Here is a 27,815-nt window from a genome sequence, read left to right on the forward strand (position 1 = left end):
TGTTGGCAGTTCCTCAGCGACGCCCCTGTGCGACTTACATGAAGCTCGCACAGTCCACGCGGTCCCATGGCAGCCCGGCAGGAAGGCCCTTCATGAGGCTCCAGTGAGAGAGGAGTCCAGGCAAAAGAGGCAAGTCTGAAGTTGCTCGGCTGTCAGGAGCTAGAAGGACCATCAACATGTCGCTTCCAAGGGAAGGCCTCATACACCAAGATCATCCCCAACTGCTGTAAGTTTGTCATCCACCAGAACCTCAGCGCCGGCGAGGTCTCCAGAGTGGACTCCACCATTGCTCCAGATGCACCGATACTTGAACTTTGTAAACAGACTTCAACTCCACAAGCCCAGGCCGGTCTAAATTACATCGCCAAGGCGGAATAAAGCATCCTGACCATGCCGTCCGAAGCTCCAGTGCTGCATGGCTGGCGGCCTGAAGAGAGTCATTTGGTGCTATGTGTTATTTATTTGTTTTCTTCCAGGTTGGACTTTTGTTTGTTTCTTTTCATTAAAGTTTGGGAGGGATGTAGTGTCTGGCTGGACACGTTCTAGTGTTTCACCCTCTCCAACACACGCTAATACCCACCCATCACAGGCGTCACCAGTCAGGTGACCCTGTTAATAAAAGAGGCCGGGTGCACGTGCCCTGGGCCAGTTCCAGCACCTAACTACTGCGTGTCTGTGTTGTCATTTGTGCAGTATAGGGCCCAAGACACCACAGTGATCACTGATGATGGATGTATGTAGTGAATCCTTGCTGGTGCAGTGGGGAATACCGACGTGTATTTTTAGTGCTTTGAGCTTCCAGTCTATAACAGAAAGCCTTGTAAATATGTGGGCATTTAAGCTTGCATTACACATAGTTTAAGACAGGCTGCCAAAAAACGTTTTAGATTTAAGATTTTAAAAAGTGCTTCTCTGGTTTTAGTAATATGCAGACTGTAACTAGGGCAAATATTTTTAATAACTGTCAATTAAAAGCACACATTCCACAACTGGTAACCCCCTTACAGTACCTCTCAAAAAAGAATAACTCTTTGTAATTAGACAGTTTCAAGTGACTCCCTTGGTTAAAGGCAGGCTTCCAAGCCACCTTCACATTTTTAGATTAACCAATTACAGTTGTTTCAGGCAGCAGGCACTCTAGAAATATGGCGTGTTTCTTCTTAAGATGTGTGTCCTCCTTCCTTACACTTCATCTAAGGCATCTTAACTTTCGGGACCTACTATCTTGGGACTGCTGTCTTTTAAATAAAGAAAAAAAGTAGAGCTATTTTTTTAAATTTAAAAACGTATGCACACGTTGTACCCCACAGATCCCATACACTTCAAACTTTGTACACAACATTCCTTGAAAGGTAATGGGGGATGCCCTGCTTTGCTTCAGGTTTAACAGCTCCACCCATATGCACTCTGTTATCAATAGATTCTCTGCATAGGGCTTGGGAGACTCTCTGTTAAACCTTTATTACCACCAGATTCCCCTTGTCCTCTTTCCCTTCATCACTAGTAAGGTGAATCCATTGGACAGGATAGAAAAAGAACAAGAACAATGCTTGTTATTATTGCCCCTCCCCATAAGGCTGGAGCCAATATAGACAATACTTACCCAGCATTCCTCCTGTTCCTTTTTTCTGTCTGGTGGATGCAAGAAGATGAGGAGAGCGCAGATCCTGCAGGGCTCGGGTTTCTTGAGATTGTGGAAGTGATGCAACTCCAGCAGGGGGTGAATGCAAAGTCTGCCAAATGTATCTCTCTGTCTACTGGACTTGCTGGGCTTGCAGAGAGATGTGTGGATTGGGGGGAAGGTCAATTGGAAGTAGCTTCGGGACACAGCAGTGTTGATGAAGCTACTTCCCGTTTTTTTTCCTACACTTGCAAGTGACACCGGGGATTTGCGCATGAGCATACCAGTCTCTTTTTCTCAGCTCACAGGGAGGAGGAAAGATAAATGGCCAGTATGCAGGAAAGCTAAGACTGCAGAGCGGTATTTGTTCTGCTTGGGGCTCAAACTGATATCTGGTGGAAGTGTTTGCCTGCATTCTGTCTGCAACATAGGTAAATATTCTAGGAAGCGTAAGCATGTAGTTTCTTCTTTTTCCTCCTCTGACTCCTCTGCTTCCCCTCCTCCTTCAAAGAAGTGCTCTGAGAGTAAGGATGGCAAATTAAAAAGAGTGATAAAAGAGACTTTATTGGGATTAGTCTCTGGCAAATGTATTGTCCAGGATCAGCAACGGTGCCTAATGCTGGATTCTTCTGATTGAAAGAAGAGTCCAGCATCCGAGGAACATAAAGGGAGATATATAATGAAAGAGATGTTGTCAAAGCTGTTCTTTCATACTAAAAGTAATATGGGATTTCAAGAGGAGGATAATCCAGAGACTTCATCTAATTCCTTGCTGACACAATTTCAGAGTGCTTCTCAATTGGATTTTCTAGTGCACCCCTACAATATGGAGGTCTTTAGGGGGGAATGGAAGAACCCTGATCAAATTATATTGCCTTGCTTTATGGCAGAGATATATACTCTGAAAGATACGCAACAGAATTTGTGGACAATATTCCTATTGATTCTTTTATGGCAAGTCTGGTGGGTAGAACTTCCTTGACAGAGTAATCCATTAGCAAAGAAAATAATGATAGAAAAAGTGATTCAGCTTTGAAGAAGGTCAATTCTGGTGGTTATTTGGCTCTTCGAGCTGGCATTTATGGGGCATATGTTTCACAATCTTTAATTTGGACATTAGGAATTGTTTTTCAATCCTTATTGATTCATCTGATTGCTCCTTGTTTTTGGAACAAATTGAGAGACAGGTGGAAAGCGTGTAGAAATAGCTTTTGATATTGTGAGAGCAATAACCTTGTCTGGTGGGGCCTGCATAGGGCCTCAGCGGAATCTTGTCCTCAATGATTGGAGAAGAGATTCAACACGTAAGGCATTACAATGAGATTGCCTTTCGAGGGTGCTCAGATGTTTGTGGCAGAATTGGAGAAAAGACATCATAAACTCTTCAATGAGAAGAAGCACTCTTTTATAAAACAGACTCCTTCAACTAAAAACGGGGGGTACAGAAGAAGCTGCATTTTTGTGAACCCTCTGGCAGACAACATCAGTAATCTCAGGGGAAGTTTAATTAAAAAAAGAGCGTTACTTCTGCACATCTCCATGGATGGCAGGAATCTACTTCAAACGACTGGGTGCTTCACATCATCAAAGAGGGGTACAGGATAGAGTTTGTGACCCTCCCAGGGGACTCAGGATGGAGACCAACCCTGTGGCATTCACAGAGGATTAAGAGCCTGGGCCTTTGTCAGTGGATAGAAACCCTTCTCCAGAAGGAAGTCATTCTGGCAGTTCCCAAACAGAAAGGGGGAAGGGATTATATCTTCTTTCTGGTGGAGAAATAATTGGTGGTCAGGGGGCAATTTATGAGCACACTGGATCTGCAGGATGCTTATTTCATGTTCCAATTCACTATAGCCATCAAAAATACTTAAGATTCTGCATCAAAGAAATACATTTTCAGTCTGTCTAATGTCTTACCCTTCAGACTGAAGACAGTGCGGTGTGTGCTTATGAAGCTGGTGGCTCTCAGTGCTTAGTTTGCAAAATGAAATAAGTGACAGGGCCCTCGACAGGAGGTCACTCCGGTTTACACCAGCCTTCGCCCCTACCAGTGCTGCCAATGAGTCTACCAAAACGACTACGAACCATCACACTCCTACAAGTGAGACAATGCAGACTATTCCAGACCCCAAAGCTATAAGAGTGGCTTGGGCAGCAGGTATTATTTATTTGTAATGCATATGGTATTGGTAAACATCTGTTCTTGCGCCCATCTCTAAATTAGACAAACAGCGCCACCTTGTGGTAGAGTGTCTTCAGTGGTGGTGTTGACAATTAAGTGCCCGTGCTAAGCACGGGAAGCCACTAGCTTAAAATAAGCACGGGCTCCCTTGATTGCATCTTTCCAGCTACAGGGAATAAGGATTTATCCCTATCTGGATCCTGCAAGCGCCATCTGAGGAGCAGTTACTCCAAGAGATGGTTGTGGTGTGCAAAAGTGTTCAAAACCATGGGTTTCTGCTCAACCTAGAGAAGTGCAAGATGATGCCTTCGAGGGACTAGTTCTTTTTAGGAGCCAGGTTTTGAACAGACCTCAGCAGAGTATTCCTTCTGGATTCTCAAGTAGCTACATTGAGGTCACTGGCCCTGAGAGTCATACGCAACCACTGGCTGCCAGTTCTTCAGTGGCTGGAGCTTCATGCACATATGGCTGCAGCCGTATTCATGGTTCCCTGGGCCAGATTTATTTTCCACCCATTATAGTGTCATCTGCTATGGAACCAGAAATCTGGAGACTTCAAGGTCATGGTGCCTGAGACGATCACTGTTCCACATATTGTTAGCATTCACACATTCTCAACTCACAATAGCTAATGTTGGCCTAACCGGCTTCATCCAGCTGCTGTCCTGGAACGTCAGTGGCTTGTTGGATAAAAATAAAGGGGCAGCTGTCTCTTCCAGGTTGCAAAGAGGTTGCAGGCTGACCTATTTTTCCAAGAGACACACTTACTGGGTAACTGGGTTCCTTTCCTGGTCCACAATGGTTATACTCAATGTTTTCATTCAGGCTTCACAAGGGGCTCCAGTGGGGTTGCGATTCTGGCCCAAGGTCACCTTCCCTACGTCCTGGACTGATCCATGGGGTAGGTATGTGGCCGTCAATGACAGTTATTTGAGAACCCCTGATATACTTCCTTGAGACACTCTCAACTCTCACTGGCACTCTTCCAGTGGGACCCTTGGTGCTGGGAGGAGAATGGAATGGCTTGATCCATTGGACTTGGGTAGGCTCCGGATGGGGGAAGGCACCATGCAATGCTGCCTCCTGATGCCAACATTGGTAGAGGTGTTGGGCCTAGCAGATGTGTGGCGGGAGTTCCATCAAAAGGACAGGGGCTATACATTTTCCTAAGGAGCACACCAAATCTTCTAACCCCTGGATTATGTTCTTCTCCTGAAAACCGCGATTCATAGAGCTCTAGATGCACAGATCCTGCCCCAAGGACTGTTGGATCATTTCCCAGTAACTCTCACCCTGTGCACGACTCACTTGATGCAGTCATTCCACTTGCTCTTATCCCTATGGTGCCTCCAGGATGCGGCCCTCACCTCCCTAATGAGAGAGACAATTGGCACATACTTTACCCACAACTGCCACTCTCTACAATCCCCAGGTATTCTGCGGAAGGCCCTCAGCCCAACATTGCATGGGAGATTATAAGCTGCATGACTGTGAAGAAAAGTAAAAGAGGGCAAACGGTACAGGAACTGGAGACGCAAATCCTAAGTTCAGAAATGCGCTACACTTACGACCCCAACCCTAGGCTCCTCGAACATAAACTCATGTTGAATCCCAATTATGTCACATTCTGCACGATGAGGCCAAGACAGTGAGGCTGGCCTCCCAGTCCCCAATCTATCAGTGGGTGGACAAAGCTAGTAAGCTACTCCACCATCTCTGCTCCAATATTAGACATCATTCCCCAATCATTTATTTGTTGGATGTCGCGGGCTCTAGGGTCTCTGGCGTGGATGCTATGGCATACCAATTCACTCGTTTCTAATCAGACCTTTATGCTCTGCGCAACCAGCTACCCGAGACACAGATCATTAAGTTTCTGTTAGACCTGTCCCTCAAGACCCTCTCATTGACCGATAGCAGAACACTTGAAGAAGATCTAACTCCTGATGAGCTCACTACTTATTTGGGTGAAATGCAATCGGGTAAGATGCCAGCCCTCAATGGGATCCCTTGTGAGCTCTTTAAATTGTTGGTAGCAAGCTTGAAGAACCCCTGATGGCAGCCCTCACTGAGGCGGCTGAGATGGGAATACTCCCTCCTGTTTTCCACAGGGTCGAGATCGTCGTAATTCCTAAACCAGGGAAACCCAAGATGAATGCTCATCTAATCACCCAATCTTTTTAATAAACAGGGAGTCTAAGATTCTGGCTAAGGCTCTAGCAAACCGCTTGCTTAGGGTTATTCCCTCCCTTGTCCACAGTGATCAGGCTGGCTTTATGCCTGGATGCGCCACCACACATAACATTCATAAGGTATATAAAGTGTGTACCCTGGCTGACTGCCTAGATGGGCCAGCGGCAATATTGCTGGCTTATATTGAAAAAGTTGTTCAACTTTGGATTGGAGGTACTAATTCGCACTCCTTCACCGACTGAGCTTCAGGCTCAAGTTCCAGAAAAATGTAAAATTCCTCTATACAGGTCTTGCTGCTTATATACGAGTGGGTACTGCCCTCTCCACCCCCTTCCCTATTGGCCAGGGAAAGCACCAGGTACACCCATTGTCCCCACTACTTTTTGCACTTGCCATAGAACCCCTGACTGAGTGGCTTTATATTGTTCCACAGGGTCAGGGGTTTGAGTGGGAGGGAGGTCCTGAGGATAGGGTTGTGCTCTATGCTGACGATGCCTTAATTGTGCTGACTAGACTTGAGACCTCTTGCCCCTGTGTCCCCCAAATTCTCCGAATTTTCGGGGAGACTCTCCATCAATGGAAGCAAGTCTACCATTTTCCCTGTTCCTACCACACTCAAAACTTGGGTTGGGCTTCTGCATTCCGGATAGCTATGCATGACTTCAATTATTTGGAAGTGCTTGTCACCCCTTACCCTACCGGGGCTTGGAAGATGAATATCAGGCCACTTCTTGACACTCTGGCAGTAGACGTTAAAACCTGGTCTGCTGTTCCTTCATCCTCTTGGATTGCTCCACTATATTCAAGATGGTTTCCCTCCTCAGTTCCTTTACCATCTCCAAAACTACCCATTCCCACTGCCATGCAACTTTTTTCAGATGGCTCAAACCATGTTGCGAAGTTTTCTATGGCATTGGCACCCCTCGCATAGTGTTTCAAATCTATATATGATGGGGAGATTGCCATGGCAATCATTAAGTCCTATTATTGAGCACCCCACCTAATAATTGTAAATGAGTGGTGGTATAACACCCAAGATGACTCTGCTTTTGCATCTGAGAAGTGGCTGCTCCAAGGTACCCCAATCCACCACTTAGTATAAGGGGGCTGGGAGCAATTTCCACTTCACCAGGCGATGCAGGTGGTGCTGCGCAGCTAGGAAGGGGAGTTGACAAAAATGGGATAGAAACAGCACCTTACTGCACAACCCCGCTGTGGGTAGGTGCTTCACTCCTTCAAGTGGCGGCACTGGAGGGCTTCTCCAAATGGGATACTTTAGGTATTTTGACTTTGGGAGACATCATGGAGGGTGTTATACCAAAATCAAATGCCGCCCTCCAAAGCGAATTTCATTTGCATCACTGTCAATTCTACCGCTATCTCCAGCTGCGTCACAGCTTGATACTGGACATTTGTGGGCTGGAGACCCTTCCTGACTATAACCCCCTCGAGGCCAAACTACTTCTTGGGGAAATAGCTATGCATAAAATCATTCAGCTTTATCAGTCCCTGATTCACCATATGCCTAATTATTTTGCCTCATTGTATGTTGCCTGGGAGAGGCACTTCGGGGATTAGGTGGATGAAGTTTGGGTGGAGGTTCAGGTGTCCTGGCATAGCTCAGCTATTACATCCTGGCTGTGGCTCATACAGATGAACTATCTCCACCACACATATTTTACATGTTACAGGCTCTGGGCAACTGGCAGGGTAGCCTCCCTCTCCTGTCTTCACTGCACGGAGTCAGAGGGCACTTTCATAAACACTGTGTGGGGCTGTGCAGACATACAATTATACTGTGCTGTGTGTTGAGATCCTAGGCTGATCCTTCCTCATATATTGGGGGATTTTGGAGATGAACCACCTTCCTCTGACTCAGCTTCAAGGTGACGAAAAGGGATATGGCTGTCCACTGGAATGACACAGCCTGCCCCCAACTGCAGAATGGGAACAAGGCCTGGACTAGAACCGTGACAGGTATAAACCACTATATGAGGCCCCGGGGTGCCCCCAGATATGCGTAAAAAATGTAACAGCACTAAGCTGAATATAGAGGCATTCCTAATGAGTGGCCGGAAGGTCTTGGATCTAACCTAGATGCAGAGATTCAAAATTATGGTTGTCCAAACCACTGACATGGCCTTTGGGTGTTACCTTGAGACCCACCTTCTTTACTCATTTGGATGATTGGTGGATGGGTGGGTGTAGTTTGTGTAGGGAACACTGCGACTTGTTATCGTTATACATTTGCCACCTTGTGTGGTATTGTAATGTCTTTTCTTGCTTTCATATTTTAAATTTTTTTATTAAAATATGTTTTAAACAAACTAAAGGGTCATGGTGTCTGTGACCCCGGAGATAAGAACTGAGTTGGAGTGGTGGATTGTTTTAGATTCTCTATTCAGGGGGATTGCTCTTTAGCAAGACCCTTTCGATGGGTGCCACACTGAGGTCATTGTCGACCCAGGCAAAGTGGTCTCTACAGGAAAGTGGGACTTCTTCCAATTGGAGGGAACTCAAAGAGGTGTGCAGAGCAGTAAAGGTGTTCTAACAAGATCTGATGGGATGGAATCTGGATGCCAGGATGTACAATATGGTTGCTTTTGCCTACCTGAACAATCAGGGTGTCGCCAAATCCAAATCCTTCACTCTGGTGGCTGCACAACTGTTCCATTAGTAGGAAATTAATTTACTGACACAAGTAGCAGTCTATATCACTGTTGAAAACATAATGGCTGATTCCCTCATCTGTGCCTTTCCTTTCTCCCATGAACTGACTTTGACCAACCCAATATTTCACCAAACATGCACCTGGATTGGAACTCCTCTTCTGGACCTGTTTGCTTCCTGACACAATGCTCAGCTTCCCTGGTTTTGTACCAGGAATTACCAACAGGGAGCTTTAGGGGTGGGGTAGGGGAGTTAGACGCCCTGACCCGTCCATGGGCGGATTGTCTCCTATATCTATTCCCACCTATTTCTCAGATCCCCAAACTTGTGGCCCGATTATTGTTGGAATGCAGAGAGGTGGTGGAAGTGGTACATTTTTGGCTGATATACTCCTGGTTTCCCATTCTGAGGTCCCTAGCAGTACAGGGCACATGGGTGATCTCATTTCATCCCTCTCCTCTGAGGTCTCCCCATATCCTGTCTATCCCAAGGTTTTCAGCACTCAGCGTGGAAGTTGAGAAGAGGGAGTTGCAAAGCAAGGGTGCTCCCAGACAACTCGCTGTTGCTATTCAGCTAGCCCAGAAACCTTTCACAATAAAATCATTTAAAAGGCATTGTGGTAGTTTTTAGAGCTGGTGTACTCCTCCTTCCCCTTTGAAGTGTAATTCGAATGACATTCTGCAGTTTCTATGGGACAGATGTGAAAAACATATTTTGGTTTCTACTTTGCCTGCCCAGTGGGCAGCTATCAGAGCTTTTTTGAGCTCCTTGGGTAAATTTGACAGATACGTATGATATGGTGGTGCGATTGTTAAAACGTTTTTCCCTTTCGAGTCATCTGATATTAAGTTATTGGCTTTCAAAGTGTTGCTACTTGTAGCTATTACTTTGGATTTTGGAGAATTGGGGAGCTGGGAACACTACTTGCTAGAGAACCTTTTCTGACTTTCTTTGAGGATGGGTTTGTGCTTAGACTGGATCCTTCTTTTGTCCTGAAAGTGTCATCTCAGTTTCATAGCTAACAAGAGGTTGCTCTTCCTGCCTTGCCAGATGTGCTTGATTCTGATGCTTCTCTACAGTGTCGCTTGTGGGATGTAAATAAAGACCTTTTGCTATACCTGGATATTTCAAAACCCTTTCAGAAATATATTCCTTGTTTGTGTCTTGTAGAGATTCAACAAGGGGGGGAAGGCATATTTACTCTCTATCAGTAGGTGGATTAAACAGGTGATTGATTTAGCTTACCCCCTGTCAGGTCCCCCTCCTGCAGCTGGCATACAGGGCCATTCTACAAGAGGGGTTTCTGCTACCTAGGCTGCGTTGAAAGTGGTTTCCAGATCAGACATTTGTAGAGCAGCCACTTGGGTGACTCTAAATTTATTTGTCAAACATTACAGTTTACAGATTGTTTTACATGATAGCACTAATTTCGGTGTGGGAGTACAGAATTCAGTCATGTCTTAATATGGTTGTATACAACAAAAAGCACAGAGAGGCAACATAAGTGTTTTAAAATGCACAAATGCAAAACAAGAGAATCAATCCGGACTCTTCAGTGATGTTATATCTGATCCTTTAATGGATACTCGAACCACACACGACGTAAGGCGATGAGATAATGCAGCCAAAGTGCAGCCAATGCATTTCGCCCTGAATAGGGCTTCCTCAGGGCTGCAAGCATAACATAAGTACAATCATATGATCAATTGGTAACATGATATACACACGTCGTAGACATTAACATAAACGATTTTTTGAAACATGCCATGATTCTCATTGTTACCTAAAGTGGAATTCCTATTCTCCATGTAATATTTTTTAACAGTGATTTTTGAGTATGCCATTTGGTATTGTGACATACTCTAACCTAGATGAAATACTCTAATTTGTCTATAAGTGACAAGAGCCAGAAAGAAAAAAAGAGAAAGTTCACAGACACTCAGAGAAGTCTTGAAAGTATTCAAGGGAAAGCCCGACAAGAAAACCAGTGTCATACAAGAACCACAATTCAAAAAATCTGCAATGAACACACACAAATTAGGTGTTAATATAAAAGAGATAAAAAAAGATGGACAAAAACATGCATACGGATGTTATGCACCCACTAGTGTCCACCAATTAAATCAGAAACCACAACTCGGATTAATCCTCACCAGTAGTCAAGTACTCCAATCTAGAAGGTTATCGGGAATGTACCCACATTGTTATATCGTCCAAAATTACTACAATAAAAAATCACACATAATATTAGTGATATGGCCTAAATCTATACAGCACCTTCCCGATCAATTCTTATCCTTGAGGAAGCATCATTATACATTACCTTCAAATTAATGAAGTTCCGTTCCTCAAATGAAATCACTCCCAACAACACTCTTTGGTTTGTACCCAAATTTTCATAACATACACAATTGATACATTAAAATACAGCCAGTATTACTATCGCGGCCTAAATCAGTTGAGAGGCTCAACCGGCAATCATTTATTATCGAAACGGGCACCGACTATCTTTACCTCAAAATGATGAAGTTATTTAGGCCATATCACTAATATTATGTATACCACTCGGGGTGACAAATGCAAAAACAACAGTTGATGGACAGAATGCAGAACAATGTCATACATTCCCCCCAATACAGAGATCTGGGCCTAAATCCATCGTTTTTTTGCTCACCATGCCCTTCCAGTTTGAACCCAGCCATATGCAAATCAGTCTTGACCCTGTGCCTCATGGGTACAGTCCAGCCCGAACTGCCAAGCCAGGTCCTCCCTGGAATGGAAACAAGCATCCTAGGACAGGTTTCGGGGTTTCACCCCTCTTCAGCCAGGATAGCTTGATTCCAGTGGCATGGAGAGCACTGGACCCACGTCTGGGCATACCTGTACCACTCAGGGTGACAAATGCAAAAACAACAGTTGATGGACAGAATGCAGAACAATGTCATACATTCACCCCAGTCAGAGATCTGGGCCTAAATCCATCGTTTGTTTGCTCACCATACCAGTGCAGTTTGAACCCTGCAATATGCAAATCAGTCTTGACCCTGCGCCTCATGGAAACAGTCCAGCCCGGGGTGAGTGCTTGCAATTTTCAACACTCTGTTCATCATCCCCTGTGGTTTTGCTTTGTTTGCCCTAAGTTGGCAGGGTATGCCCAGACGTGGGTCCCTTGCTCACTTTGCCACTGGATTCAAGCTAGGGTGCCTGATGGCGGCTGATTAGCCAGAAACTGGTCCCAGGATGCTTGTTTCCGGTCCAGGGAAGACATGGCTTGGCAATTCGGGCTGGACTGTTCCCATGAGGCACAGGGTCAGACTGATTTGCATATGGCCATGTCTGAACTGGGGTGGCGGAGTGAGCTAAAGAATGATGATGGATTAAACCCAGATCAGTTGACTGGGGGTCAGTGCTTGCAATGTTCAACTCTCCGTCCATCATCCCCTTTGGTTTAACAATGAGAATCATGGCATGTTTCAAAAAAATCATTTATGTTAATGTCTACAACGTGTGTATATCATGTTACCAATTGATTATATGATTGTACTTATGTTATGCTTGCAGCCCTGATGAATTGCTATTCAGGGCGAAACGTGTTGGCTGCACTTTGGCTGCATTATCTCATCACATCACGATTTGTGGTGTTCGAGTATACATTAAAGGATCAGATATAACATCACTGAAGAGTCCGGACTGATTCTCTTGTTTTGCATTTTTGCATTTTAAAACACTTCTGTTGCCTCTCTGTGCTTTTTGTTGTATTTTATAGTGGTGTGGTCCTTTGGCAGTGGACCAGGGAGGTGGACAACAGTGACTCTGTGCAACTTTGGAAACATTTTATAGCTAGGTAGTGCGGCTTTAATTATCCCTTACTGCCATCTTTTTCATTTTTTGAGCTTAATATGGTTGTGTTTGTTCTGCATAATAAATCACTACAGGGTGCAGCTGTGAATAGAGGCTTGTGTTTTGTCTTGTCTCTTTACTGACTGGTAGTCATTATTACTCATTGTTCTCTTGTCCTTATCCCAATCAACACGCCGTCCCCGTCACTCCCGAATTGCCTGCCTTCATATCGGGGAGGCTTGGTAGTTCATGCTGGGTTAGTATTGCCTATCTAGGCTCCAGCCTTATGGGGAGGGCAGTAATTGCTATCATTCTTCTTGTTTTTTATTGTCCTGTGAGGTAGATTCACCTCACTAGAGATGAATGGGATGAGGACAACAGGACCTGGAGTAATGAAGATAAACGGAAAGTATTGAAACATTCTGAGGCTCATTATTGTTTGAGGTAGTTCCTCTTCACACAAACTTCACAAACTGAAGGGTGTTTTATTTTTAACAGAACATTTAAAATGATGATGTGGCTGGTTCACAAAATCATTTCTGAGCATGGAAGTAGCACTAAAGGAGTACTCTTTTACATACTCCTACATGACTTTATGAATCAACCACGAAACATCCAACTCCCTATTAGTTAGAAAGCAAAAGGGGAAGCATCTTTCCTGTTTGTATTATTGTATATGAAAATTCCCTGATTAGTCCCATATTCCCTTTCTCTTTTAAATATTTTGGGCCATTTTACAAAGGCATGTAACAGTGTGTAAAAGTGTGCTACAGGAGCACTACTTTGTGCACTCCAAATTTCCTTTGTGAATTTATGTAAATGAAGCTGAAGAGGTTTAGAATTAGATCGATAGTGCATGGCAAATCTATTCATGAATCTGCTTGCTGGGTGCTTCATACTCAGCATCTAAGACTTTAGGAGTCCAGCTGCAGGTTGGGAGATCATTGATAGTCTCAAGGCACTCAGAGAGCATCAGTCATTAGAACACTTTGAATTAGGGATGGTTATATGTGAAACATTGCTAATCATTGAACATTTAAATATATTAATGTTGACAAAAAAGTATCATCAAAATGTTTTTCTCCTGCTGAGCTATCAAGATGGCCCTACTAGAGCGGGGATGGTCTAAAACAGAGTTTCAGTGTCTGTCAACAGCGAATACCCTCTGTCTTATTTTTCTACTCCAGTTAATGGATCATTGCTGTTATTGTAGAGCAGATCAGGAGCTATACATCACATTAAATTATCACAATATCTATCTATATCAGGCAATAAAGAGAGTTTGTCATGAGCTAAACGGTTTTTATTATTCAAAATGTTTACTAACTCATCTTTATTAAGTCACAAGTTACATTCATCAATCTCAGTCATTAGAAATATTATTAGGAGTCAATTAATTAATAAGTAATCAATACATCATGATAAAATGCATTAAGCATGTTCCATAAAGGAAAGAAAATCCCTACTCTAAGAATGAGAAGAAAAAAGGTGTCAGCCTCAGTGATGCATAAAGAGTTCTTATATTGAAGGAAATCATAAAGCATAAAGCTTCAGGATTAAAAGTCAGTTTAATAAATCAATAATCAATCAAAGCAGAACTTCCCATGAAGAGAAATTAAAGAAACTCAGTAGAGCAGTAGAGGCTCAGAACAAAGTGGAAAGAGAAATAAGGTAAGGAATATGATATGAAGCAGTGTGTCCTACTCTAAGAACATGCACTATTATAGACAAACAATATTTTGCTTTAATCTTTATGCAGCTTCTTCTCTTTTCCCGTCGACCAATCAGCTTCCGATGAGTTCCTGGGAACGTGCTTGCTCCCCGTCTTCTTAAAGGGACATGGTATTCTTCAGACAGCTACTTCTCAAACTGCCACTATGTCTTATCATTTCTAAGTTTCTCATGATTCATTTTCCCATTTAAGTCTACTTTCCCACACGTGAAACTACATTTCTATCTTCTAAATTATAAGTTTACTCATTAACTAACAATATCCTTTTTGGAAGATTAACAACCTACAAGCAAAAAGAAAACATTGTGCACAACAACCATTCATTGAAAAAAAAAAAGTATGCTAGAAAGATGAGGTTCAAGTTTAAAGGCTGAATTTACAATTTTTTAGATCTGTTAACTTTATTATGCCAGTGCCTGAGCGTATTAGGCCTAGGACTTTTAAGTATGATTGCCTAGGTGCAGTTTTTTTAAATTATATTTGTGTTTTAAATCTCATTAGCTTTGCCCATTATTTAACATTATTTCTCTATATTTTTAAAACACTTCTTCAGCCCCTCCCCCATGTGTCCAGGGATCACTATGGGCCTTGATAACTTCGTTTTACTTCGCTCTTATTCGCAAACTACCTGTCCTGACCTCTGCCAAAAATAAGAACTCATAGACTACATGCTTTGATGTAGAATTTGACTGGTTAAACGTGTCCTCTGTAAGGCAATTGATTTACAGATATATAAATGAAATCTGAACGTGTTCCCTGTTGCCTGGCACCATTTCCACTTGCTCTGAGGGGGGTTGTCAGTCAGCGGCCTCGCAGCCCTCTCTACGGAGATGCTGCCTGGCCCTCCTGCTGTGCAGCTCTCAGGAGAGCAGCTGCTGTGGCGGAGAGAGACGCAGAATTTATTCATGCACTAGAAAGCACTGGAAACTGCCTCCAGGTGTATACTTGCATTGTCATTCCCTTTGTCTTTTAGACAGTGCAGCTGCTGCGCAGCTATATTTAATGCGTCACCGATGCCAGAAAGTGGCTTCCAAACGCATTCTAATCAAGGGCCATTGAGCCAGCCCATCAGCATCGACGTGACGACTATAAGCTAGACAATGGAGGTCAGTTGTAAATGTAGGGCAGCAGGGTAGCAGGACTGTCTTGAGTTAGACCTAGCACTGAAGAGAAAGTTTAACATAGCTCTAGAACAAAAGACTTTTGACTGGAAAAACCACACTAATGTTGTAGGCACAAAATGAGTATATAATGCAGTGTGTCCACTGATAACATCTTTTTTTTTTTTAATCTGTTTACATAATCGAGTTGCTTTGCTCCAAATGCATGACATGCATTATGTAGAATACAGTAAAATTACTTTCAGATAAATTACATAATGTTTTTGCATATACGCCTCCCTTGTAGGTCTGTCTGCAAACCGTTTGAGAAATATGCCAGAGTGTATGGGATCAACACCAAAGCATACACAGCGAGGAGCTTCGGGTCAGCCCTTTACAGCCATTGGTTCATTGAGTCATGTCCATTCTACCACTCCTTGATGAAGAGTGATTCCATTGCAAAGGAGGCACATTTGCCCTTAAAAGCGTATTAAGCTCTTGTTTATGCTGCGCAGTTGTGATTTTGCGCCTGAATGTGTTTTTGGTCATAAACGTGATTTCTCCTTCTAAATAGTTTCTACACATATGGTGATGTTGCTTCAATTGTGATTTTTAACATACGTGTGATTCTCCACCTAAGTGTTGCTTGCCCTTAGATGTGATGTGCTCTTTTGTGGGATACAACAGCCTTTCGTACTTTGCATCAAGAGAGATTTGTTTTTACCTGAATGAGGTTTTGCACATAAATATGATTTGTGCTCCTAAATATTTTCTACACTTGTGCTGATTTCTTTTGCACCTCAGTGTGCTATCAAGCAAAATGTGAGGTTATATTCATACACAGCTTTTACACATAATGTTCCAATTCACTACCTGTTAGAAATGGGTTCTCTAGTTGGCAGTGGTTTGCACCCTGACCAAGTAGAGACCCTCACTCTAGTCAGGGTAAGTAAGTTGCACACCTAAGATAACCCCTGCTCACCTCATTGGAAGCTTGGCACAGAGCAGACAAGCTTATCCAAGACACAATGTAAAAAGTTTCTGTACACACACACACACACACCCACACACACACACACACACACACAGTAACACAGTGAAAACACTACAAAATGAGTCCACATCACTTTAGAAAAATAGCTAATATTTATCTGAATAAAACAGGACCAAAACCACAAAATTCCAACATATACAAGTCAAGATATCACTTCTAAAAGGTTAAAGCATTTTAGTCCATTGAAATGAATGGATGCGCTTGATCAGGACAAAGTACTTTGGATGCGTTAAAAATCAAAGACGATGCGAGGCGCAGGGGAGGTGAAGCATTAAATAAAGAGGTGATGAGTCACTTCCTTACTGCCACAGAGGAGGTGAGGTGTTGGTTCCTTACCGCTAGGCAGGGGAGATGATGCGTTGGTTCCTTACTGTTGCAGGGGAGGTGATGTGTCAGTTGCCAACACAATTCATTGGTTTCTTACAGCAGTGCAGTGTCCATGAAGAAATCGGTGCCCAGGGGTGATGCTTCATAGGTCAAGTCACGCTGTGTCTATTCCACAACTATGAAGCAGGTGCTGTGTCAAAGTCAGAGTGGTGCATCACGGACTTTGGTGATAAAAGGCTCAAAACTCACGCAGCGCTGGTTCCTCTGACGCACTGCATTGGAAAGCCTGGGCCTGCGCTGTAAGCCATGGTTTATGAGTCAAGTGGGGCCAACGCTCCTGGGCAGGCAGCGGCAATGCATCAAGTTCTGCAGCGATGCACCAGTTTAGAATGATGCTGGGAGTCGATGGGTGGATTTTTTTCTTGAGATCACCAGAACTCACTTCCAAAGGCGCAGGAACTGGATTTCGCACGACTTGGCAAGACAGGACTCTCAGTAGAAGAGCCCAGGTATTGGTGGGTGAAGTCTTTGATTGCCCTGAGATTTTGTAACAGAAGGCAAGCTCAACTCAAGCCCTTGGAGAACCTTGGAAGCAGGATGCAGAAAGCAAAGTCCAGACCTTTCACTCCCAGGACAGAAGCAGCAATCAGCGGGCCAACACAGCGAAGCAAACAGCAAAGTTTCAGTTCCTCCACAGCTATTCAACTCTTCTTTCTGGCAGAATGCCCTCAACCCAGAAGTGTTTTGAATATATGGTGCCACAAGTCCAGTACTTATACCCATTTCTGCATTTGAAGTAGACAAACTTCAAAGGAAAGTAATTGTAGTCCACAATGTCTTTCTCTGCCATGGCTCCAGACACAATGCAGGGGATGGAGACTTCTTTGTGTGAGGACTGGCACAGCCTTATTCAGATGTCAGTGTCAACTCCTCCCACCACTCTAGCTCAGGAGGACCCATCAGCCTGGTGATGGGCCATCAGGATATGCAGGGCACACCTCAGCTCCCTTTGTGTGACTTTTTAGAGTGAACACATAACCAGCCCAACTGTCATCCTAACCAGATGTGTATTCAGAGACAGGCAGAGGCACAGAATGTTTAAAGTAAGAAAATGCCAGGTTTCTACAAGTGGAATTTTCAGACATGCAATTTGAAAATCAACTTCACCAAAATATGTATTTTTAAATTGTGAGTCCAGAGACACCAAACTCCAATTTTCCATCATTTTGGCAGATACACTTGTAGGATGCTACAAGGCAGCTCCAATGCTAACCTATGGGAGGGATAGGCCTTGCTGTAGTGAAAAATGAAATTAGTACAATTTCATTAATAGGACATGTAAAACACAATAGTACATGCCATGGACCTACCTTAGAGGTGCCCTACTGTAATAAAATTGAAGGTTTCGGCCTGGCAAGTGGGTGCACTTGTCAGGTCGACATGGAAGTTTAAAACGGCACACACAGAGAATGCAGTGGTATGTTTGCAGGGCTGCTCATGTGGGTAGCACAATCAGTGTTACAGGTCCACTAGCATCATTTGATGTACAGGCCCTTGGCATACAGAGTGCACTGTACTAGGGACGTACTAGTAAGTGAAATATGCCAATCATGGAGAAACCAAATTTCATTACATTTTAGATAGGAAACACTTGCACTTTAGCACTGGTCAGCCATGGTAAAGTGCCCAGAGTCCCAATACCAGCAAAAATGAAAGGCAGCATGCAATCGAAAACAGAAGGTCAGATGTACAAAGACAGGGTAAACTAGGCCAAAAGATGCCAGGTCTAACACTACTACATTTTGTATCTGTACTGAGCAAAACCCATTGACGCAAATTGTTGCTGCCTTTCTTTAGATCAATAGCCTACACACTGAATTTGGGTAAGCAGTGCTTTTACAGCCCACTGTCCTCCTTAAATAGCATAATGTTCAGTGCATTTATTAGAGTGCTTTTTTCCTTTAGTTTGCTGAATATTGGTAATTATGGGATACCTGTGGACATTGACACCATGCAGTTGCTCATCAACAAGGCTTTCGGTCTAACGAGTGATGTATGGCAAGGTTCATGGCATCTCTATGTCTCCCACCAATCAGTGGAACATCAGTTGCTTAGGTGGCAGAGTACTGGAATTTCACAACAGCTCAACACCTGCCTGTGAATGTAGTCACTCGTTCAAGGTCACAGGCAGGTTGCACACGCATCTCTATATTCAACGCCTTTGGTATGGATGTGAAACTTTAAATAATTTAATTTTGTGGTAGGAATTTTACCCAAACAGCCTTAAAATTAGGCACCATGGCATAGTGCCATAGTTTGGGGGATTTCGTAACACATATTACAAAGAATGCAGTTGCGGCCGCCACAATAAAGATGTGGTGTGGCAGGTGGAGAGCGTGCGGGGGAGCGCTGGAAGGGGAATGCGGGCGGGGGGTATAATATTTTTTTAAAAATGTAGCTTACCGGGAGCTGCCTCCCACGTCGCACTCGGCACAGTCCTTCCAGGTCCCAGCAAGCACTAGGACAATGTCACGGACTTCCTGCAATCCTTGCGCTGCTCTCACGTGAGAGCAGCCCAGGGATTGGTCAGAGCAGGCAGGAAAGATGCCCTGCTTAGACCAGGGAGTCCATGGGGTTTCTCCAGCCTGACTGCACAATGCAGCCGGGCTTGAGAAAACCTAAGTGAGCACGTGTGTTTTGGTCAGCCTGAGACGGCCGGCCAAAACACATATGAGCACTTAGGGAGTGGAGTGCACGTCGCCCTCCTCCTCACAATGCCCCGCCTCTCCCCTCGCAAGTTGGCTCAGAGCCGGAAAATTAAAAATAAAACCATTACATTGTTTTCATTTTCATTTACTGGCTCTGAGCCAGGCAGTGAGGCGACGCTCCTCCGCCAGTGCGGAGGGGCAGCCACTGATGGAATGGTGGAAATTGCGTATGATTAGGTCGGCGTAATGAAACTTCAGTTTGGGGAAACTCAAAAAGCTCCTTGCTTGCCAGTAGTGCAGGAACACTCTAGTCTATCCTTTTTGTATTTGTTCATTTAATGCTGCTTGTCAATCTCTCATAGCTTATGGCAGCTGTGAATAACAGGCGACCATTTTAGCATCTTGATGGAATTAATTTGATTAAACTCATAGCGACGAAGGTATCGCTATGCTCCACTGAGACTGGAACCTTTGACCTACAAGCTTCATCGATTCCTCTGCAGCAGATGCATTAATTTACTCTTTGATCTTGCCTGCAGCGGTCACATTCTTCACAATGGTACATGAAGACAATTTGGTTTATCTTTAGAGAGATGTTGACATATTTTATTATTTTATTTGATGTGTTGTTCCTTGTCTCGAACCCCAGGGAGATATGAAACAATTCTACAATAAAACTTTGGCAAAAAATAATAATTATAATTTAGGCGCTATGTAAATCACAAAATACACATTCAATGCTTCCAAAGGTATAGTGTAGATGTGACGGTTCTTTCAGAGGTAGATTGGCCTCCAGAAGAATTCCCTATAAGGCCAGGAGAACTGGGGATGAGTCCAGTCAGTTGTCAGGGTATGACTCAAATGTGACACACTTAACGACGTTTCAAACGCAGCTGTGTGACAAATGACGACGGGCTTTGTCTTCCCCGGAACCATCATTTCAAAGATAAACACTGGCATTTGCTTCACCCTGCCCCAGCCTTGCTGACATTTCAACCGGCTTGACATAAATGGCCCTGTCCCATGCACGAAAGTCTTTCACAGACATCAAGCTGACGTCACAGACTTTGCCCTACCCTTACTAACCTTTCATAGACACCAAACCGATGTGGCTGACTCGGTCACAGCCCTGATGTCTTTCAGAGACATGAGTTTGTTTAGGCATCTATTCATTTCCATATTGGCCAGGCCACCTTGGCATGACAAGTATTTTTTAAATCTCTCATTATTATGAAAGAAAATCTTTTTAAATGGTCAAAACTTGGAATCTCTCCACCTGAATGTTCAACATGGGACTGGCGCAGAGCTGACCAATCAGCAGGCTGGTGCTCACACATCTCTGGTGATAGCCCGCTTCCATATAGAAGCCAGGCGTGGAGACACTCGCTGTGAATGAGCGCTCTCTTTGCTGAGGCAGCACTTCCAAACTGCCCCAGAGCGCTCAGGAGACCCATAATGAGAAACAAACCAGAGAGCACTAGCCCACCTCTCAGGTACCCAGGGAGAGCAGCAAACAAGGCAGAAACCCCAAGGCTTCGACCAAGAGGCAGGTTTTAAAAAAAATGTTCGTTATTCATTTCTGCTGTGATTGTCCCACCTGGTGTTGTCAAAGCACTATACAGCCCGAAGTGCTACGCCAATAAAGTGGGTATGCTTTTCACATGGGATATTGTTTTTAGATCTGGCGTTTCCCAAGACCTTCTGGTTTTAATAAAATTATGCATATAATATTCTTACCCATAGTGGATTTCAAAAATCCCTCTTTATCCATTGGTCTGGTGTGCCACTCACTTTTATTTCCACCCACTACAGCGCACAGCATGGGTCAGTGGTGCAGCCCACTGCAGCCATTGGCTAACTTTACTGTAACTGATGGCATTCTACTCTTTCACAAGGAGAACAACCACACACAAAGCAGTCCACTTCCCTACCAAGGACTGCTGTAGCAATGAGTGCTTTTTGAGACTAAAAAATACCTGTGCTTTTATCAATTTTGTTTCAAATTGGTGAGGTCAGGCAGATCACCTAACAATAATGTATAAGGAAAAATAATACAAAACAAGCATTGACAAAGCAAAACCCTGACAGCCAACAGCACACCTATTTATTTTAGTTATTTATTCAGATCAGGAAGAAACCGTGACCATATAGCTGCAGCATACAGCATGTGCATTGAGTCAAATCACATTGAATCTCTCTGGATGGGCCACACCATGCAACGGAGTATACTTTTCATATGGCCTGCTTATTTATTTATATAGCACAATATCGACCTTTATCCAGCATTAAAAGGGTACTCATGTAATTCAATTCTGTATTTCTTTGATTTATTTGAGTAACCAATATTATTTCAATAACAAAGGTACACAGTAAATAGGACCGCATTACAGTTTGGGTGGAAACCTGTACACAATAAGTGGATTGAATCATTTATATGACAATTGTGACACAATACGTGGTATTAAGCTAAACCTATATTCTCCATGCATATTTAGTATGGCAAACAACAAAGAATATGTTTTAGCAGTGACATTGATGCCATACTTATACTTACCTCTGGCTGCTACTGTTTGTGTTTCTTCAATTCTTCTATTGCTTTCTGTATGTCTGGTGTCTCAAAGCACTCTGTGGGAGGGGTGGAAGTGAGTTAGGAAGTGTCTATAAGAGCTGTGAGTGAGGGTAGGACCAGTATGGGATGTGTGGGCTGAGCTTTATTAATGGTGACTTTGGCCCAGAGTTGCATTGTGCCTGTCAGTTAGATGTCTAAAGAGGATAATACTCTTAATGCTGAGAGCTGTGTGCCAACTACAGTCTCCTTGTGCTCTCACTTATAAAGTTAATACAATAAATGTCTTCTGTTCTTTTAAATGCAAGAATGAGGATGTATGTGCCAACGTGCTTTGTGTGGCTGTTGTGGTTTTAACTGTATCAGAAATTACTCAGAAGTGGGTGGAAGATGGCATGTTTGAACTTAGCAAGGAGCTCTCATCAATTAATAGTTATAGAGTTTTGCTAGTGTATGCTTCAGAGGTATTGCCAAGTCTGCAGTCTTGGCTGGGGGATTTGAAGCACCTGGGATTCTTCAATGCTTTTCCACCTCCCTCCCACTCTTTCTGCTGTTCTCAACCACTTGACAGACAGTGCTGAAAAATCTTGCTGCATGTTGATTGGGTTAACTAACAGATATAGCTTGTTTACACACTGGGGAATGGACGGGTCTACCATGCTCGCCTCTCAAATTTCACTCCCTCCCTTCCTCAAATTTTAGAAAAAGAATCCAATTCAACAGATCCGTGTTTACTAAATTAATACATGAATCAAGAGGTATGCACATGTACTGTAAATGCATTAGCATACCCATCGGGCATTGCAATCGAAACACTGCCTAGGAGACCAATAGCATGACAGTGAGAAAGAAATGCTGCTCTGAACTGAGCAAAAATGTGATTGACACTCTCTCAAAGCAATAAATGAATGGGCGTGACCAAAGCGAGCAAAGGACTGAAGGGTGGTTTACCCGAAATACGCTTTGACGGTATCTTTTAAATGAAAAAAAGGATTGGAGAGCCAACACCTATAAACACCATCCATACTCCCCTCTGTATTCCAAAGATGACAATACCATAATTCTAAGCTATGAAACACAATCAAGGCGACAGGAGTTTTAGTGCCTAGACTCCACCTGTGAAATAACATTTCCTCATTCTCACATCTGCAAGTCTACATTTCTCATGCATTTTAAACACACCTTTCCAAACCTTGTCACTACTGCGTAGTTCACTATACTAGTAAAAATGTTAACTCTAATTAACTATGTCTGATTTGATGTCCTTTACCCTACGTCCATTAAAATTTACAGATCTCACATAATCTCTAAATATGATGCAATGTATTGGTGCATCTAATGTGAATTATCATGCTGTACTTTTCACTTGCTGTGCCCACATGTATATCACTGCTGTTTTAACTACTGAATCCACTCTCAACAACACACGAAACACAGATAGTTAGTTGAACATAAATGTATAGTCCGACAATTTTCCCAGGCCCATTCCTCTTTTTTTTGTCTCGTTCACAAAAATACATTGGCCTATACTGAAATATCAATGATAAGTAATATGAGATCCATCCCTGATCGTATGGTGACGATGGTCATCTGGGGCTCAAATGATCAATAGTCATTCTGCTAGTATGAATTCTATTCAATTTGATATGATTGAAAGCCACTCTCGGGAGACAACAACGTAATTGTGCCAAAACTGTTAGCCAGTCTGATTAATTAAAAAATTGCCATTCTTCCAAGCTTGAGAAAGGCACTCAACTCTGCTGGTAATTCTTCCAAGCTTGAGAATGGCACTCTGCTCTGCTGGTAATTCTTCCAAGCTTGAGAATGGCACTTTGTTCTGCTAGTAATTCCTCCAATCTTGAGAATGGCACTCTGCTCTGCTGGTAACTCCTCCAAGCTTGAGAACATCACTCTGCTCTGCTGGTAACACGTCCAAGCTTGAGAAAGGGACTCAGCTCTGCTGGTTATTCTTTCAAGCTTCAGAAAGGCACTCTGCTCTGCTGGCAATTCTTCCAAACTTGAGAATGGCACTCTGCCCTGCTGGTCATTCTTCCAAGCTTGAGAATGGCACTCTGCTCTGCTGGCAATTCATCCAAGCTTGAGAATGGCACTCTGCTGGCAATTCTTCCAAGCCTGAGAATGGCACTCTGCACTGCTGGAAATTCTTCCAAGCTTTAGAAAGGCACTCAGCACTGCTGGCAATTCATCCAAGCTTGAGAATGGCACTCTGCTGGCAATTCCTCCAAGCCTGAGAATGGCACTCTGCCCTGCTGGTAATTCTTCCAAGTTTGAGAATGGCACTCTGCTCTGCTGGTAATTCTTCCAAGCTTGAGAATGGCACTTTGCCCAGCTGGTAATTCTTACAAGCTTGAGAATGGCACTTTTCTCTGCTCCTAATTCCTCCAAGTTTGAGAATGGCACTCTGCTCTGCTGGTAATTCCTCCAAGCTTGAGAATGGCACTCTGCTCTGCTGGTAATACGTCCAAGCTTGAGAAAGGCACTCAGCTCTGCTGGAAATTCTTCCAAGCTTGAGAAAGGCACTCAGCACTGCTGGCAGTTCTTCCAAACTTGAGAATGGCATTCTGCCCTGCTGGTCATTCTTCCAAGCTTGAGAATGGCACTCTGGTCTGCTGACAATTCTACCAAGCTTGAGAATGGCACTCTGCTGGCAATTCTTCTAAGCTTGAGAATGGCAATCTGCCCTGCTGGTAATTCTTCCAAGCTTGAGAATGGCAATCTGCCCTGCTGGTAATTCTTCCAAGCTTGAGAATGGCACTCTGCTCTGCTGGTAATTCTTCCAGGCTTGAGAATGGCACTATGCCCTGCTGGTAATTCTTCCAAGCTTGAGAATGGCACTTTGCTCTGCTAGTAATTCCTCCAAGCTTAAGAATGGCACTCTGCTCTGCTGGTAATTCTTACAAGCTTGAGAATGGCACTCTACTCTGCTGGTAATTCCTCCAAGCTTGAGAATGGCACTCTGCTCTGCTGGTAATACGTCCAAGCTTGAGAATGGCACTCTGCTCTGCTGGTAATTCTTCCAAGCTTGCGATTGGCACTCTGCTCTGTTGGTAATTCCTCCAAGCTTGGTAATGGCACTCTGCTGGTACTTCTTCCTGGCTTGAGAAAGGCACTCTGCTCTGCTTGCAATTGTTCCAAGCTTGAGAATGGCACTCAACTCTGCTGGTAATTCTTCCAAGCTTGAGAATGGCACTCTGTTCTGCTGGTAATTCTTCCAAGCTTGAGAATGGCACTCAACTCTGCTGGTAATTCTTCCATGCTTGAGAAAGGCACTCTGCTCTGCTTGTAATTGTTCCAAGCTTGAGAATGGCACTCTGCTCGGCTGGTAATTCTTCCAAGCTTGAGAAAGGCACTCTGTTCTGCTGGTAATTCTTCGAAGCTTGAGAATGGCACTCTGCTCTGCTGGTAATTCTTCCAAGCCTGAGAAAGGCACTCTGCTCTGCTGGTAATTCTTCCAAGCTTGAGAAAGGCACTCAATGCTGCTGGTAATTCTTCCAAGCTTGAGTAAAGCACTCTGGTCTGCTGGCAATTCTTCCAAGCTTGAGAATGGCACTCTGCTCTGTTGGTAATTCTTCCAAGCTTGAGAATAACACTTTGCCCAGCTGGTAATTCTTACAAGCTTGAGAATGGCACTTTTCTCTGCTACTAATTCCTCCAAGCTTGAGAATGGCACTCTTCTCTGCTGGTAATTCCTCCAAGCTTGAGAATGGCACTCTGCTCTGCTGGTAATACGTCCAAGCTTGAGAAAGGCACTCAGCTCTGCTGGAAATTCTTCCAAGCTTGAGAAAGGCACTCAGCACTGCTGGCAATTCTTCCAAACTTGAGAATGGGATTCTGCCCTGCTGGTCATTCTTCCAAGCTTGAGAATGGCACTCTGGTCTGCTGACAATTCTACCAAGCTTGAGAATGGCACTCTGCTGGCAATTCTTCCAAGCTTGAGAATGGCAATCTGCCCTGCTGGTAATTCTTCCAAGCTTGAGAATGGCACTCTGCTCTGCTGGTAATTCTTCCAAGCTTGAGAATGGCACTATGCCCTGCTGGTAATTCTTCCAAGCTTGAGAATGGCACTTTGCTCTGCTAGTAATTCCTCCAAGCTTAAGAATGCCACTCTGCTCTGCTGGTAATTCTTACAAGCTTGAGAATGGCACTCTACTCTGCTGGTAATTCCTCCAAGCTTGAGAATGGCACTCTGCTCTGCTGGTAATACGTCCAAGCTTGAGAATGGCACTCTGCTCTGCTGGTAATTCTTCCAAGCTTGAGATTGGCACTCTGCTCTGTTGGTAATTCCTCCAAGCTTGGTAATGGCACTCTGCTGGTACTTCTTCCTGGCTTGAGAAAGGCACTCTGCTCTGCTTGCAATTGTTCCAAGCTTGAGAATGGCACTCAACTCTGCTGGTAATTCTTCCAAGCTTGAGAATGGCACTCTGTTCTGCTGGTAATTCTTCCAAGCTTGAGAATGGCACTCAACTCTGCTGGTAATTCTTCCATGCTTGAGAAAGGCACTCTGCTCTGCTTGTAATTGTTCCAAGCTTGAGAATGGCACTTTGCTCTGCTGGTAATTCTTCCAAGCTTGAGAAAGGCACTCAACGCTGCTGGTAATTCTTCCAAGCTTGAGAAAAGCACTCTGCTCTGCTGGCAATTCTTCCAAGCTTGAGAATGGCACTCTGCTCTGTTGGTAATTCTTCCAAGCTTGAGAAAGGCTCTCTGCACTGCTAGTAATTCTTCCAGGCATGCGAATGGCACTCTGCTCTGCTGGTAATTCTTCCAAGCCTCAGAATGTCACTCTGCCCTGCTGGTAATTCTTCCAAGCTTGAGAATGGCACTCTGCTATACTGATCATTCTTCAATACTTGAGAATGGCACTCTGCCCTGCTGGTAATTCTTCCAAGCTTGAGAATGGCAATCTGCCCTGCTTGTAATTCTTCCAAGCTTGAGAATGGCACTCTTCTCTGCTGGTAATTCTTCCAAGCATGAAAATGTCACTCAGCCCTGCTGGAAATTCTTCCAAGCTTGAGAAAGGCACTCAGCCCTGCCGGTAATTCTTCCAAGCTTGAGAATGGCACTCTGCCCTGCTGGTAATTCTTCCATGCTTGACAATGGCACTCTGCTCTGCTGGTAATCCTTCCATGCTTGAGAATGGCACTCTGCTCTGCTGGTAATTCTTCCAAGCTTGAGTACGGCACTCTGCCCTGCTGGTAATTCTTCCAAGCTTGCGAAAGACACTCTGCTCTGCTGGTAATTATTCCAAGCTTGAGAATGGCACTCTGCCCTGCTGGTAATTCTCCCAATCTTGAGAAAGGCACTCTGCTCTGCTGGTAATTCTTCCAGGCTTGAGAATGTCACTCAGCCCTGTTGGTAATTCTTCCAAGCTTGAGAAAGGCACTCAGCCCTGCCGGTAATTCTTCCAAGCTTGAGAATGGCACTCTGCCCTGCTGGTAATTCTTCCATGCTTGACAATGGCACACTGCTCTGCTGGTAATCCTTCCATGCTTGAGAATGGCACTCTGCTCTGCTGGTAATTCTTCCAAGCTTGAGAATGGCAATCTGCCCTGCTGGTAATTCTTCCAAGTTTGAGAAAGGCACTCAGCCCTGTTGGTAATTCTTCCAAGCTTAGGAATGGCACTCTGCCCTGCTGGTAATCCTTCCATGCTTGAGAATGGCACTCTTCTCTGCTGCTAATTCTTCCAAGCTTGAGAATGGCACTCAGGCCTGCTGGTAATTCTTCCAAGCTTGAGAATGGCACTCTGCTCTGCTGGTAATTTTCCAAGCTTGAGAATGGCACTTTGTTCTGCTAGTAATTCCTC

The sequence above is a fragment of the Triturus cristatus genome, chromosome 11 (assembly GCF_964204655.1).
Source record: "Triturus cristatus chromosome 11, aTriCri1.1, whole genome shotgun sequence".
Lineage (NCBI taxonomy): Eukaryota > Metazoa > Chordata > Amphibia > Caudata > Salamandridae > Triturus > Triturus cristatus.